Raw genomic sequence first — 17,124 nt, 5'->3', positions numbered from 1 at the left:
AAGATGGTTCTGCCTGTCGATTGTTCTCTTTTCGTTTGTGCTATTAAATACATTGTACTGGGCGTTCGGTTGGCCTCTCGAAGTTCTCTTGGTTGCTTTATTTGGTATGAGACGCAGACAACTTTTTCTGTCTTATTCCTGATTGCAGAAGCTTAGACGAAGGATTGGAAGTCTGTAAGATCTACTACTTATTCTACGTTCCATTAACCGTGATAAATTCCGTAATTGCTCGGTGCACTGCTTCACGAGTCGAACATGAACACGAATAAGCTTTTATGACATTATCTCGTCTAAGGTATAACGAAGAAAAGAAGATAAATTGTATGAATATTACGTAGTATGTGAAATAAAAAATTTCCTATCGGAGATTCGCAGCAAGATATATGTATATCTACAATGAATTCAGAAATATTCGAACCTGTACCATAGAAAATTTGTATGAGTTATGTGCGTTATACAAAACCTTTGAAATTTCATTCGTACTGTACTGAGATACAACTATCGTGATTGTATTTATTTTAAAATCAATTCGAAAATGTAGATAGAAGTTACAAAGCATTTATTATAAACGTACACACGGTAAAAAATTAATATACACAACATGTGAACAGAGGTATTGGACATATATATAATTAGTGCTAAACGTGGTCTCATTAAGTATTGTAGTTTACTAACACATATAACGAATAACTCACAGTTCAAATTTTTTCCAATAAATATTTTCCAACTTCTAGATTTGAATGGATTTCCAAATTGCTTTTATATTTTATCAATACATGATCATGATAGTTATATCTGATTACAGCGCTAATGAAATTTCCAGGCGTTCTTCATAACAAACATAATATATTGATAAAAGATTTAAAAGAGAAAGATATGGCATATTATATATATTCTGGGATAATGAAAATAATGAAAAAATGACAAGATGTATGCAGATTAAATACCTTTATTAGTAAATAGAATGTCCCTTACCTGCTCTTATTGATGAAAGCAACAGAAATATAATTATCATGCCACAAGACGATTTTACAGTTTTCCGTCTTCCTTGCAGGATAACTTGCGGTTTTGCGGTTTCCATATTTTGATGTGCATTGTCATAGAGATACGAGTACAATATTCTATTTATGTTTAAGCCGATTGTATTATTTGGGTATATTAAATTTAATTTAATACAGGATATTCAATGCAATTTTAATAAAAGCAATAGTCAGATATTCCATGTGGTAAAGCACTAGGTACATTAATAATCCCCAAAAATGGTAATTATAATCAACGTGGACGAAATATAATTCTAGATAAAATGCGTAGAGCTGTTCCAGGTTAAATTTTATTATCGTTGTGAAATGTATGGTATTATCACTTGTAAATCTGTAAAGTAATTTCTAATGCAATTTACAAGCTTAAATAATAATTTTGTTTCGCTATATTATTTACACGTATAGCACATTTAAAGATTAACGTGTACGTAACATAAAATCTGAACACACGTGGTAAAATCAGTTTTTAATTGCACATAATCATTAAAGTTAAGATATATAAAAATTTGTAAAATATTACTATTCCTCCTGAGCAATTAACTTTTGAATTTAATAAACTTCTTACAACATTGAGGCTAAATTTTACACCGAAAATTTAAAAAATTTCTAATTTTATTAACTACCGATTGTTACGATTTTATTTAACAGTATTCTTTGAATGCAATGATGTTATATACATAGTAATGTAGTTGAAATTAAGAGCTAATATTATTAGTGCAATTTCATTTCCTCAGTATTATTCCATGCAATTATAATTCAATGTTAAACGTTACTCTTGATGTTAGGAAAAAGAAACGATTAATCGATATCAAACAATGATAATTAGGAGCAATTATAATGAGCAATAATTAGGAACAATAATAATGATAATTAGAAAAGATATTGTAACACAAATATTATATAAAATTGCAAACAATTTATTATTTAATATACTTGGGATTATAAAAAATGAATAATATATATTTAGCTATCGTTTGTTCTGAAACCGCATGCGAACAGTAGCTGATTTATTAATCAAAATCGGTCATTGATTGTTCAACAATTTGATTTACGAAACACATAAACGTTGCAAGAGAACAATTCTGTGAATCATTCCATGCAGAGGCAATTTTCTCCAGAGGGTTGTGACAAACGGTCGTTAGAAAAGCGTTGTCTTCGGCGAAGAAATTCCGTTCGTCGTTTCGGTAGCGAAAAATGAACCCAAGAACCTCATTGAACAATGATTTGGCGAACACACTCGACAATGAAGAGACTGGCTCGTGAATTAGCGATAAAATGTGCTTCTCACGCGTGTTTCCTCGCGAAATACGTATAAGATGTCACACGTTTATAGATGAATCGTATTAGTGTGCTTGCGTACGCGTTTATGAATGTGTTTTAGCGTGGTAGTTGACTGGGAAAGGAGAGGAAGAGAGAAAGCATGGGAAAAAGAGACGGAGGCATTCGGGTCGAATGGGCAACTTGTTGCATTTCGGCTGGGAACGACGCGATGCGACGCGATAATATACTGCATAAGAATCCCTGTGTTATCGTTATATGTGCCAGGCTTGTTCAAATTTGCTGTATCTTAACGCTGAGAACTTCCCCCCCCCCATATTTGTGAAATTTTTCCTGGCTAGGGGTAGGTTTAGATCGTTCTTTCAACAATGATTCTTTCAGTACAGCGAATTATAATACGAGCTACGATATGGTGAGGCAAAATTGGTCAATAGTCAAACTGGTCATGTTTCTGGTGTATATGTATATACATAATATTTTAAATGGCCAGTTTTTTGGACCAGGTTGTAATATAAATAAATAAATACAATAATTATATGATGTTATGTATTATAGGATTTATATAATTATAGGATGTTATCAGCAGATGAATTCACCATTCGTTGATATCATATTTCAAAACCACAAAATTATTACTATGTACATGGAAGTAACTAGTACGTTCATTAGTAACGCAAATAACGAGATTCAAAATCAGTCATTCTCCAGTATCATCCTTCCATGATTTCTCGCTATTTTAGTATGTTAGGTAAGATAATGTTCTTCTGTGTCATTTTCGTTATAATAAAAAAAATAAAGATGACATTAAGGAGATGAATATCTATTGTTAGTATCATTTTGAAATATTTAAATCAAAATATCTTTGAGATTTAAAAAATCATGGTTTTTTGGCGTAATATGTTTCCAGTTCAATATTTCTTTTATGGAAAAACATATATGGTTTCGTTGTATAAACTTAAGACAACATTCTTTTTCATAGAAATGAATACCTGTTTTACTTAATTCGATTATTCGATTTGATAATTAATACGATTTATTGTTGGCTGAAAACTGATATTAATTTCGTGTATGATCTTTTTGTGCCAAATTATTTGAAATCATTACGCTGCACATTTCGTAAAGTACTGTATGCATTATATTAGAAAACAAAATTTGTATTACAATTCACCTTTTTCGTTTCAGAATCTCGTTATTCAAATAGTAATTAATATACACTAGCTTTTCTACTCATAAGTAAAATATTATAGGCCATAAATTTCTTTTCATTACGCGAAGCTTTAAAACAGAATACAGTATATGACCGTAAGTAGACTTACGATTCTAAGACACTGAATGATTCAATATATTAGGTCATCCCATAAGTTCATTCCGTTTTTCGAGCGGTTATATATGTTAAGATTGTTTACATACCTTTCAGTTTCATGAAAAAATGTAATCCCCCTCTCGTTGAACAACCTCTTCCCATTTTTCAAGTGCATTGGTCCCTTATCGCCGTATGTTTATAAATCGACACATGAAATGTATACACAAAAGTCGGCACTAACTTATGGGATGACCTAATATAATAAAATCAATAGTAAGTCAATACATGACTTGTGTAATATAATTATTTTGTTACATTTCAATTCGTATACGTTTTGATTAATGATGACTAGATAATTGACACCGCATGATAATCCTTTTTTAAAACTTCGTTACAAAGGGATAGTAGTAAAAAGGAAACAGAAAAGTAATAGGGGAAAAATTTGATTGTAAATTCTACTTTCGAATTGCTCTTCTTGTCTATTACACAACCGGTATTTAATACGATGTTAAATAAAATCTAATAAACACACCTGCTTGTAAGCGATATCTCGTAAAACTTAATGATTTAGAATTATGATAGAGTTTCTTTTAACTGAGCTTTGTAGTCACGTCGCTTCGAACGTCGCGATTTTTTGATTGTAAGATAATTCGCGTGTCACTGGCGATTTACAAAATTGCGCGCGTGAGCAGCAGGAAATGGTCTTGCTCGCGCATGTGTCTTGTGAAACGATGAGACTGTTAAAATAGTCGTAACATTACTACCGTGCAATGACATACATCTTAATTGTTGTCTCGACCCAACTCGCCTGTCGGTATTCTTTTGTGAAGCTTAAACAATAAAGCAAAGTGCTCCGTGTAAACGGGGGTTGATTTACTGCGTCTTCGCACGGAAGTCCAGCGCCACTGGAAACTTGGATTAAAAGTTTCCGTTGGTAGTGTTTACTCGCCAACCTCAAGCATCCACTTTGCTTTAATGCACCTTATCCTTTTGGCTTGAGGATATTACGCGACAGGTGTTTAATAGAAATAGAATGTGAATCTTACACGATTATCGTGGTTTTTCTTTTTAAAGCTTTACAGAGTTTTCTGTATTTCTTAACGCGTGCAATCTGATAACTTGCTTGTTTTCTTATTATTTGCTTACTGTAAGTAGGAATAAAAAAGGAAATGCTTTGGCTTTTGTTAGATTTTTTAGTGTTTAATAACATACATAACTCATGTAATGAATAACACGCATTAGCTATTCGTTTTGGAAATTTTATTTAAAATGATCGAGTCTTTTTAATACTCTGACAAATGTATCTAATCATTGGCCTTCTGATATTGAGTATAAAATCGTTATACAAGAGCAAAGAATTAAGACAGAAGTTGAAGTTTATGTACCAGCTTTAGTCAATGTTTGACTATATATCCTGAGTAATCATTCTGCATTCGTAAACTATATTATCTTCAACTTTTACTGTAACCAAATTTCTAATGAACTACTACAAACTACTACAACTTTCAGCGAAAAATTATTTAGTAAAACAATTTCTTACACTGCATTTATATACAAAGTCTAGAAAGAATTCTGTGTACTGCATTTTTCACTTAATCCTCACTTCACAGTCTTCACTCTCGACTTCAGGGCCGTACTTCACATTCGAGCCAATTTAAAAGGTTGCTGTAACATTGGCACTGCTTTAAAAGTAAAGCCTCTAATACCGGGGAAACGTAAGTTCATATTATTACATTAGATTCGGATTCAAGTGTCGAGAGGGAACGAAATATATGACGGGGATTTCCAAAGAAATGAAGTTTGAAGTTCTAATTTACATATGAAACTATTTTACACACATCGTTATTCATTTTTATTGATGTCACAATTAGTCGCAATATTACAGCTCGTTAAGTGAACAAATTAGCGAGATAGATTTGAAACTTAATTATATGCGGATAAAAGAAAAAATAGTTAATAATATAATAATAAGTAATTCATGTGAATTTTCATGCTTGAGATTGGTCTAATTTCTTTCATTCCTATAGTTAAAGGATATTGTGGCAGTTTGAGTACAAATAAAGAAAAAAGAGAAACATAGAGAATATCTGTTTGTAATAATTTTATAGTGTATAGCACGCTTTGTTCTTTCACTTTTCTAATCACTTTTCTAATGACTAATTAAAATATAAACTTTACGCTATGACTGTAGCGTTTTTGTGTGTACATGTATGTAGTCCGTACGTAACCTGAATGCAGCCAATTTTGTTGAACTTTGTTCCTGTATTGATCATTTCTTGAAAGTATGAAAAATCGATTTTCTCCATAGAGCTGTTTTGTAAAATTCTTTCGTTTCCATTCTTTAAATTATAAAACAAATAATGCCTTGTGTTCTTGACAACTGTTTGTATCGTTCAAGTAAGTATTATATTGAAAACAGTATCAAAGTAAAGAATATCTTTTGTATTATAACATAAATAACCAGACATATCTTTTTACATGTGACTAAACTGCATATTTTTATGCGTTTGGGGAAATTTAAGGATGCAAGAATGCGCATAATATTATATTTAAAAGTATATGAAATACCCACATAGCAGGTACTGTTCAGTTGTAATATTTAGTAGATAAACAAATCTCTGTTTAGATCCACTTCTTTAATTGTGTTCACAAAAGTATAAATTTACATAAATATCTGCGATCTACGTATAACATACCTATACATATATTCTTTATACCATACCTTCAAGAATCAGCAAACTCCTAAGATGTTCTCGTAAAAGCTTCTCAAACGTCTAATTCTCATACTAAATCAAATTGAACCGAATTTCGTATGAGGGTCGAATATTCGAAAATGAGGTGCTCCTCGTAACAAGATATTCCCCAGTTTTCTATTTTTATACGATCGGCATATCAACAGCGAGCCCCTGTAGATCGATTCAAAATCTTTACTTCTTGACGAGTTCTAAGGTTCTCCGTCGGGGGAAAAGGTCATCGACGGGAACATCAGCGTTAATGCAAAGTAACAAGGCTTTGTAGCGAGCTGCTGCCTTATGGTATTTGTTGGCAAAAGCGAGAAGCGAAGAATCGCGGCCAACTGGGCTTGATCCAAGTGCGTCCTCTCGCGAGGGGTAAGAAAACTCATGAGAAAATTATCATGCGATTACATCCCCTCGCAAGTACCCTCGATGCTACAGAGAAAGTGGCGCACTTGGGGGAATAGACGAGCGGAGACGCGCGTTCCTTGTCTGTCGAGCTCCGATTTTTTTTTCTCACATTGTAAATTGAAAAGTGGAAGACGATCGTTTCTAACTGGCACAGTTCCCGAATTCGAGCGAGTATTACCGCGATACTCGATTCCCAGCCATGAAGAACGAGTTCTTCGCGCTTCTTTGCCGTTTTTCTTCTCATTAATACCTGAGCTCGAGGAAATATTGCCTAACGAGTGTCCAGCTAGGACGAGGCTTTTCAGGTTTTGCCAACTCACTGGCACCCTCGTACGTGATTAACATTGTCTTCTTGGACAGTGATGAATTCTGAATCGTGGACCGTGATTTATATATCGTATAATCCAGCGAATATGATAACCGCAGTAGCAAATATTCTTTAGTATAATAATTGAAATAAATAGTTAATTATTATTGTACTGCGAATGACGTTTATGGGAGTTCATATTTTTATGAAGGTTATTAAAGAACCGAAACTTTTATAGAGATATATTTTATCTTGTAAATATTCTAATACAAGCATTCTATCTTGGACATTGTATATAGTTTTGCATATTATGCAAATTTCTTATATTTTTGTGTATTTAATTTTTCTAAATGTTCGCATAATTTTCGCATTTTACATAATTTATATAATTATCCGCAGTCTACTTAGTATGTATACGATATTAATTTGTTATGTATATAAATTAAATTTTATTCTTTTCTTCTGTTGCAGGTGAGCCTGAATTTGTATCTTCGTTGAACAATGAAACAAAGGTTAGGATTAAATTGTCTAATCTACTTCTCGCACGTCTGAAACATTAAAAAATTGTGCAACATATAATTATCGATAGTTAAATATTCCAATAAACCGATCGAATCTTTCCTCTCAGCGCAATTCGCTGAAAAGAAAAGAAATTACAGCGAAATTGTCGAGACAGTGACAAATGAAGTGAAGTTAGCATCGTGATCTGACTGGCTGATAAGTCAGAATGACTAGTAATTGCGTTCTTCAATTTAACGAGCGTTTACTACTTGGATAAAAATCACACGCGTGTTGTTACAGGTTACATAGACGTGTTTAAGTTGTTAATCATGTTTCATTAAACATTTAGCATACTAATCGGCACAATTGGCGATACATGGAAAGAAAAGTCGTTTGATAAAATTCAGGTTAATCTCTTCTCGCTCAATCTGGCCTGTTCGAGATTTATTGACTTTTGTTTAAGTTAACGCACTCGTTCATGCCATCGAGTCAGGAACCCCGGTCATCCATGAAAAAAATTAATGCAGCAAATAATTCGCTGCATTTTGTCCTTGCTTTTCTCGAGCCTTTCTGCCGTTCGATGCCTGCTGTGAGGCATAGATAATGGGACCTTCCACGCCAAAGTAAGAAGGAAGAAACGTTTTATGGATCGTCGTTTACCGTTGCACACCAGGGGACCAGTTGATCAGAAATGCGCATCCATAACAATAACCGTTGTTCAATTTTCCAACTTTCTAGCTAATAATATACTCTAATAATTGAGACTCAACCTGATAGAAGTGATATCAGAAAAGGCAATCTACATTCTCTCTCAAAAGTCAGAAGATACTTTTGATGCTTGAAATTAGTAAAACATCAGTATTTGATGCAAATGTAGCTTATAATATTAAAATTGCTCGCATTTTTCAGTAAAATTATTAATACACTAATACGTTATATAGTAACTAATTCTTTTTTCATGTTAATCATATTTTTTCGTCTTTTAATTGTCACTTAACATTTTCCAGCCTTGAATTAGATATAATAATCGTACTGCGACATTTGAGTGAGGGCATACCTACATCTTCATTTATAATGAAATTGAAACTTATCGATTCTACGAAAATAATCTTTGTAAAACTATTCTTAATCAGAATATCTCTGTCAAGTGAGTATTTTTGTGTCCCTTACAGTAAAATAGTTACGTTAGGTTATCGCAACCAACGAGGCAACGAAGAAACTCTTGAAATTCCGTCATTGTAAATTACTCGTAGCAGAGAAGCCACCGTGGTGAATATGATGAACCAAATTTCAAGGACACGAAATATGCAATTGTTGGGTTATTTCCATCGAACCAAGCGCGAAAATGAATAAATGAACTCCTGAGAGACGAGTCTTGAAAGAAGGGGGAGTAGAGGATTTCAGACGCCAAGTAGTTTTCAAATGGATACGGGTTAAGTGCGTAATGCATTGTCTTCTAGTCTTGTTCATTAGTAGACAATTGTCTACCGGTTTTTACAAATAGAATAAAATAGGTATATTGCAAATAGATTTAAATTTGACTGGAAAGTTTTGGGTATATCTTGAGTACTTTGATAGAAAAACTGAACACGTATCTTTAAGTATGAGTTTCGAACATAGATGCAAATGGCGATACTTTCAAGTACAATCGAATGTTGACTAAGTGAATTCGGTAAATTCAGATTTACTTGTACTCTAACTGTTTAGTTCTCCTAAAGTTACACTCTGTTCTGGATTAATAAATATCTGCTTCAATATTTAACTTCTTCCGACAAGATCCTTCGTTCCAATCTGACGAAATAGATGCCTCTGTTCGAGGACTCTCTCCAAAATTAACATTTGGCACCATTACTTTATACTTTTCTTCGGGTAATCTAACACCTATCTTCAAGAATATCTCCTTTTTAAATAACGCGCCATTAGACGTAAGCGTAACACGAATAACGAACAACTAAAACCGATTCTAATTGAAAACGCGAAACGTGTCTGGTTGATTGATGTAGCGCGTTGACACGATTCTGTCCGACGTAATGCATGTTTAGGCCTGATACAGACGAGCGACTTTTGTCGTTGCGATATCACACCGATACGAGCCACCTCATGTCCGTGACGCGGTGCGATTTATTTGTAGTTGGGCGATGCATACAAGTTTGCGATATCGCAAACGACAAAACTCGCTTGTCTGCATCTGGCCTTAAACGCACAATAATAACGACTATGTTAATAGAAACGCGACGATTCATGCTGACGCGAGCGCGCCGTTCGCTTTTTCATAGATTGGACCATAATCATTTGCATTTCCGGCGAAAACGACGTATAATATGTGATTACTTCTATTATGCATAACGTTTCTATTACATTATAATATCATGTGAGATGTCTGTTTTCCATGACGATCTAATACGATCTTCTATTTTTCATCAGTGCAAGTTTCAATCGACATATGCGCCACTGGGTAAATTTCAGTTGTCAATTAACATTTTCCTATTGTCGTGTTTCATGTTCCTTGTTGATATACTAAACTCTTCGTTGTCAATGATAGTATCGGTAATGTTTTCATGTTCGATGTTGCGTACATACTAGATATAAGCGGCACTGAATTTTGTATCTTAACACCTCATAAGAAAACATCTTATTAACTAAATGATAAATGTATTTGTTTCTAATGAAACTGTATCCTAATTGTAATGCAACTTTTACATATTGTATATAAGGAAATCAAAAAAATGTGTTTCTATTGTTAAAGGCTTAAAAAATATTTAAAAAATGAACAAAGAACATGTTTGTTTATTAATACTATTTTCCCTGAAAAATTTTACCAATTTCTGGAATGGAAAAGTACTTAAAGACTGCTCGTATTCATCATATCATTGTAAAGAACTCATTAAAAGATTTTCAATAATATATTTGAAATGAGAGATAGTCGAAAGAGAATAACAACTAATAAATAAATAAAATATGAATAATGTAAATCGTTGTGCAGTTTTATCTAAATCACATCGTCGACAAGTGATATATTTCTTGTAGTAATCTGGAAAGATCAAATTAAGTAGTTTAGAAAACTTAATGTGTTTCAATGGATATTTTATATATTACTATATTACAGTCTAATAATCCTGGAGGTAGACTTTTGCAGTGCCCATCGCTTTTGATATTGTATAAATAATTGCACGATTGCACCATATCCAATAATTCAGCGTAACGGATGGTTTGACTACAGCAATCAAAGTCAATCCCAATGTAGTTATTGATTAATACTAGTTAATTAATATAGAAAATAGTTAATAACAACTGAGTGAGTTGAACTTGATCATCACGTTATTTTCTTCTTTCCACTCTTTGTACTTTTCTATTATTTACATACTATATAATAATGATGTTATTCATTAATTAAAGAAATGGGTTTCAACGAATGAAATTTCAAAGAAACGCAAGAGGTGTGTCCTAATTAATAAAATCGACATTCAGTGGTGAATGAATTTTAATTGACATACAAAATCGTTTGTAATTTAGAAGGACCGTTATGAAAATTCTATGAATGCAAAGATTAAAGGCAATGTCTTAATTACTAGGTTTTCATTTCAATTTGCTAACAAAAGTTAGATTTAAAAATAGCCTATTCTTTTTACTAGAGTTAAATATGCATGCGTTTGCAAAAATCTGTCGGGAAGCTCGCGTTACTACGGTGAAAATAAATGCCATATAATACGTACATATCATGTAAGTATACATTACAAAACGCGACTCAATTGTAACAATAAAAAATGGGAGAAATGTAAAATTTTGAGTAAATATCATTTCGTAAAGGATATCCTGCCATATAAGAAAAATGAATAGTTTTGCGATTCTAATATTAAATTATTTATTCTATAATATCGGATGAAATATTTGGCTTGAGAAATATACAATTCAGTACACGATAGCACAATTCATGAAATTAAAGCAGTTTATACGTAGGTATTTAAAGAAATTAATAGATAAAATAATTAATTAGTCAGTGTATGTATTTTCAACAATTGTATATGTAAGAGTGGTAATTTGTGATAAGTGCACGTGAAGTTTTGTTTCTCAAATTTTTTCATTTATTGGCAATTTTTTAATTTTAAATTTATTTCAAATTAGTACGAATTTTACATTTTTTAATTTTTTATCTAAAATTAGCAAATTCTAATTAATATTCAATTATTCAAAAAATATATTTGATATAATACGCGTGTGTTGAATACCAAAAAGTATGCGAATTTTGCTACTTGATATTATAAATTATATAACAAAGCATATAGTAGAAGTAACTAAAAACCTAATTTATTTGAAATTTATTTAAAATGTGCAATCATAAAATTATTTCAAGAAGTTAATGTATATATTAGCATAGTTCAACATTGATCTGTAGAATCCAAGAGTGATTTTATCTACCTTTCATTGGCGGCTAAGTAAGAGGGAAAGCCGAAAAATGATTAATTATTATTAATAAGCCGAAAGAGTATGATTAGAGCTGTAATTACATATTCATCACTTGAGATAGGTGGAAAATATGAAGAAGGTGAACAAATTAGTTCTGCGTACGTACGATTTAATTATGTGTATGCGAAGAAACCAAAACGAATGCAAACAAATACTTCCTTACTTTAAAATAATAAACTTCATGAATTTGGATGTGACATTCTTTGCACTACTTCTAATTCCTCGATGTTATACATTATCTTTTTCAAGGATTTACACAATTTTCCAACGAATTGATTATTCAGGAATGAAAAAACTAACAATAACGTTCAATGAATTTTTCAATAATAATTGATGGTTTTTATGAACATGGAACAATAAAATCAGACAAGTGTCGAAAAGAAATCAGATAATTGTAAACAAATTATTTTATTGAACACCTGACCTTTTGAGGAATCTATATAATATATTATATATGATAAAAATTTTACCTGATACGTTGCTCCTATTTGATTAAATTTATATCAGTTTACAAACACCTTCTATTTAAAGTTTTAGTTAAAAGAATGATATATCGTATAAGCATTTATACCTACGTATATCAAAACTCTGATTCGTGGAATGCAACGTTGCCCTTATTCGATCAATTTATAAAATTGCCCTTATTCAAGAACATTAAAAACAAAACAAAGAAACGCAATTCTGATACGTGTAAAGTAGCGTTGCTATCATATGATTAAATTTATAAACAACGTTTCTGTTGCACGGCAATAAAAAACAATCAGCATTACACAGACATATACTTAAGGATTATGTAAAAACGATCACGGTTCGACACTCGATGAAGCAAGGAAACGAGGCGCTACCTTAATCGAACGGTCGTCTACTAATTATACATACTGGCCTCTAGACCGTAGATAGTACAACCGATATCTGCGCTACATTGTTAGTGACAGCACAACACTCATACGATCGTGTGTATTTTTAGATATTCAGTGCCAAATATCTTGGTCCGCGATGTGCGCGATCTGTTATTTGCAAGTACGCGCTCGCGCATCGTTATCGCATGTGCTCGACGAATTGCTCTGTTGAATTGGCACCGAAATTGACATTTTATAGGATCAGCTGTGACATTACGCCTGTATTTGAGCGTTGTGCTTTTCGACATCAGCCCTATCGAAACAACGTCGTGCAGTTGTTGATGAGGACATGAGCAGTATTACAAGTGCACAATCAATACGAAATTAATTCTGGTGTAAATTTCTATATCTAATCTTTCGTCTAATCGACGCCTTGATTTCGAAAATTGGAACTCGCGTATCATTCCACAGGTAGTTGTGCTGACCAATCGAAGTAATCATTGATTAGATGTGCTCCGACGAGGTTTTTGAGGGTCGATCATTCGAGATAGATAATCGGCACGCCACTTAAAAAGCTATGTTGGCGGTCGTCTCTTTACCTTCATTACGCGTTTCGTCGTATTTATTTTTAAGCCGAATACGACGTAGAATTCGCTAAAACTGTTCCGTGCGAAAAAGTACGTTGCAAGTTAGCTTGCAATGTTATGTGTACTATAACCAATCGTAGATAACTTTGATCATGGTTAGATTATATGAAATAGACTATAGCGTTGAATTTACCAAATAGGATCATTTATTTAATCCTTTAACGGTATAATAAAATGACGAAGACTTTTGAGTGGGCGATTTAAGGAAAAGATTTCTGCATTTCTTATATTAGATGCAGAAGATATACTTTCTGCTTCTTACGAAACATGGATATTGATGACCATGTTACGTATGATATTTAAGGCAGTTTGTTTGAGGTTCTTTCAGGCTATACTGTTAAAGTATACAATGTAAAGTATATATTGTTAAGCTATAACAATTTTATATTTTAGACAATTTCATCGGATATCTGATTAGTTTCAATTATAAACAATCGTAAAATCAATGTTTGCTTTATGATGACAGGCTTGAAATTCATTTAAAGCTTATATTTGATGTTATTAAAATGAAATTTCTTTAGAAATCCACAATTACAGCAAAATATTTACGATATATTTTTACTGAATTTGCCAATAATGCTTTTGAACAGAAACGTAAATTGAATATGCAAAAACGGTATTTAGCAAGCATATTTATCTAGCATACATTGCAATACATTCTATTGTGTTCTTCTATTATCCAAAGTTCAGTACATAACTATCTCAATCTTTTTCTGTCGATTACGCTCATTACGAAGTGAAAATGAAGGAAACTCTGTAAAAAAATGATAAAAGAATGTATTATATTTAATGAGAATTAACTAAAATTGCTGATGGTTTTTTAATGGACAGATAATACAAAATCCTAGCAACAGTCAAGCCTTAATATCCTTTAAAAAAAAAGAATAAAAAAATAAATAAATAAAAAGAAAGAAAACAGATCAAAAGGAGCACTGGCGAATATCAATAAAAGTATCATTTAGCTTAATTACCTTTGCAACTGTCATTTAAAAATAGATCAGCTATAGAAATCTGCAGTTACAACTCGAACGATCAATTTTTATATTGGTATTTTGAATATCTCGTCTTTGTCCTCGTATTCGTTTCATTGCCTAGTTGGAACCGTTGTTTTTTATTGCCACGCAGAGTTTGAGAACAGTTGTCTGGCTAGGTAAAAGTTATAATTTTGATTTTTTTCGTTTACTTGAATCTTGATCTTTTTATGTTTCTAGGTTATAAAGATCCTAAATTAGAATCTTACTTGTCCATAAAAATTATTTAAACGAGATAATCTCTACTTCTTACAGAATATCATTTAATGGCCGCCTTTTCTTTTTCTAACTGTAAGTAAAAAATAATATTTACAGGGAATTGTTTTAAGTGTCATAAATCTTGTAAAGGAAGGTACATTTTTAAGTCTTTCAATAGAAAAATTATAATCTGACATTTCCGAATAGATTAGACTTATTATTATTTATTATTATCATATATTAAATAACTTTTAATTTTAAAATATATTATATATTATTAGAAGATTATTAGAAATAAACTAATTAACATTTCACTGCTATCTTGTAGCCCAGATTCAGTTCATTGATTCCAGTAAAAATCAAGAGCTACATTTTGTAACATGTTCGCAATTTAATGTTCAAGTTTGTGGAGTTTCTGCGGCCATTCGGTAGTCTAACATAACCTGTCATTTATCTATTCTGGTTACTATGTGATACTATATCTGTGAATTACTTACAGATTATATAAGAATGATTCTACATACAGAATAAATGTAGTAGATAACAAAAATGTAGTAAATAAGTAATATGAATATTTAAGCAGCAGACAACATTAGTCTGCATAGTACAGGATGAGTTTTTCGTAGCCTTGCTTTATGCGCATCACACCGTGCCGCGTCGCGTCGGAGCAAATGCGCTATAGCAAAATTCGGTATTCGCTGACTAGCGAATGCGCATGCGTGCAACCATGGGTGCAACGATACGTATGCCGCACCGCTCCGCGCCGGTGCAACGCAAGAGGATGACGTCACTGGTCTGGATGATTAGTCTGCCAGTGGTTCTCTGTTTTGTTGATATTCCGTCTGGAGCGAAAGGTTAACGCGCAAAAACCGTCTCGACCGTTCTTGTCGATTCAGAAGATGACTAGACGATGAATTTTCGTTACTAGCGCTTTAGAAAAAATGATGACGAGTGCTTAACATATCATTAACGCGTGTCATAGCTATTTTTACAGAAAAATAAAAAATTTCAAATGGAACAAATGGAAATAAATTTAATGGTAAAAAATTTAGTTACAGGAAATTTGATATACGATATAACGATTATCTATCTTTTTTTACTACTTTGTTAGTCGTACGTCTCAGACATTTTGCGCCGCATCTTTGTTCGTGTACAATTTAGTTTCATGAATTTTAGTATATATATAATTATTACTTATATTTTTTATGTTTTTATTATTCTTGCTTAGTATTATAGATCCCGTTGGATCAGATATTGATCGTATAGGCGAAAAAATCGTTCTTGAGAACTGACTTTAAGAACTTTAACGCTACTGAAATTGCAATTAAAGTATCAAAAACATAGAAAAATTGATAATATCAAATATAATAGTACGAGGTATAAACTCTTGCATTTTAATAATTGCACATGGTTTCCGTGGATTTTTGACATTTTTCTCGTTAAATCTTTGTAATTGCTCGACGGTTTAGATGATGGAAAGATAAAGTACAGTTGGTAGAAAATATTTGCGGGAATATTTTGGTACAGATTCGCCAGAAACGAAAGCGTACGGCAGATGCGTTTGTTTGGATCGATTCGTGTTTTTCTTGCAATTATGTTTTATGGCTTCCTCGATAAATCTTGTTCGTCTCGATAGCCATTCGTAGTTTGAAATTGGAATGGATATTTTCAATAAACGATTGATATATTTCGTGTACATTTTATCACAGGTATTGAGAAGAACCGATTAGCCGAGATTTTTATCCCTCGAGCGTTGTTACGCAAAGACGGGTACGTAAACGTTCTCTGAAGTCGTACGCAGTTCAGTATAGCGACACGTTTACAGCGGCGAATACAAAACTGGCCGCGCTTTTTCAACGTATCCCAGTTGTGCGTCGCATATCTTTATGCAGTATGTCTGCAGAATTTCGAGAACTCTGCGCAGTTGGTGGGTTCTTTTTTCTTTTTTCTTCGTAAAAAGAAGCCTGCACGAAACGCCCGCGTATTCACGGATTTATCGAGCCTTTTCTAGCCATTTGCTTACGACCTTCGACGATTAAATTTAAAATGCATTTATGTATATTACATCCGTTCTAAAAACGAGCCGCTTTAATAACATCTCGCGTTTGAATTGTCGGAATTTTTTAGATTCAAGGCTGTTCGACCATTCCATGTTTAGCGTAGAACCGTACAACGACCATCGTTAAATTCTTTGATTACGTTCCTTTCCCCTTGTTTCGCAGCAATTTTTCCAACACTGTTTCTCCGATACCAATGAAATACTGTTTGGATCAATTATGAAAACGTCATGACGATGTCGATAATAATTATCTTCGGTCGGTGTGCGAATACAAAATTTGCCTTTATGTGAAGAGTGAAGAGAACAGGTAG

General features: G+C 32.6%; 1 protein-coding gene and 2 long non-coding RNA genes across 6 annotated transcripts in view; 2 read left to right on the top strand and 1 right to left on the bottom strand.

Moving 5' to 3' along the window:
- The window catches only part of LOC126917799 (forkhead box protein O), a 339,440-nt gene that overhangs the window by 102,708 nt on the left and 219,608 nt on the right, over window positions 1–17,124 (top strand). The window lies entirely within an intron of this gene.
- Window positions 1–17,124, top strand: part of LOC126918292 (uncharacterized) — a 263,782-nt gene that overhangs the window by 128,870 nt on the left and 117,788 nt on the right. The window lies entirely within an intron of this gene.
- Window positions 14,163–15,397, bottom strand: LOC126918255 (uncharacterized). The gene is made up of 3 exons (XR_007711285.1): window positions 15,252–15,397; window positions 14,497–14,671; window positions 14,163–14,279 (listed from the first exon to the last, which is right to left on the bottom strand). It is a non-coding gene; the product is annotated as an uncharacterized LOC126918255 (long non-coding RNA).

This window comes from Bombus affinis, chromosome 1 (genome assembly GCF_024516045.1).
Source record: "Bombus affinis isolate iyBomAffi1 chromosome 1, iyBomAffi1.2, whole genome shotgun sequence".
Taxonomy (NCBI): domain Eukaryota; kingdom Metazoa; phylum Arthropoda; class Insecta; order Hymenoptera; family Apidae; genus Bombus; species Bombus affinis.
Note: the sequence above shows the minus strand (reverse complement) of the source record. Positions and strands in the feature narration are given on the sequence as shown.